The sequence below is a fragment of the Marmota marmota genome, unplaced genomic scaffold (assembly GCF_001458135.2).
Source record: "Marmota marmota marmota unplaced genomic scaffold, marMar, whole genome shotgun sequence".
NCBI classification, from domain to species: Eukaryota; Metazoa; Chordata; class Mammalia; order Rodentia; family Sciuridae; genus Marmota; species Marmota marmota.
The window spans coordinates 5,104,227-5,104,658 of record NW_026000026.1 but is presented as its reverse complement, the minus strand read 5'-3'; positions in this window follow the sequence as shown (position 1 = coordinate 5,104,658).

Below are 432 nucleotides of genomic sequence, written 5' to 3'. Positions count from 1 at the left end.
AGAGAGAGAGAGAGGGGGGGGGGAGGGAGAGAACCAGTAATCAAGATCTCCAAGTATAACCCAGGTACAAAGCAGCTCTTCAAGTGCTGGTTCTGCCCCTTCCTCTAGCCCAGCCACCCCTACAGCATGCCCTCCTCCACTCCCCCTACTAAAATCCAGAGCAGCCCCACCCCCTGCCACAGAATCCCAGCCTGGACCCTCCTCCTGGGTCTCTGCTTCCATCTGTCTCTTCTGATCCATCTTCCCAGAGCTGCCTGATGTCCTTCCAGGAAGGCCACCAGAGTTAGCACAGACGACAACAAATAGTATGCCCAGCCAAATGTCAATCTCAGAGAAACATCAACCAATTCTGTAGCAAAAGTGGGTCTGGTGTTGCTGCTCTGAAATTCACATTTAGCTAGGCCCCGTTTATTCACCTGGCAACCCTGAATT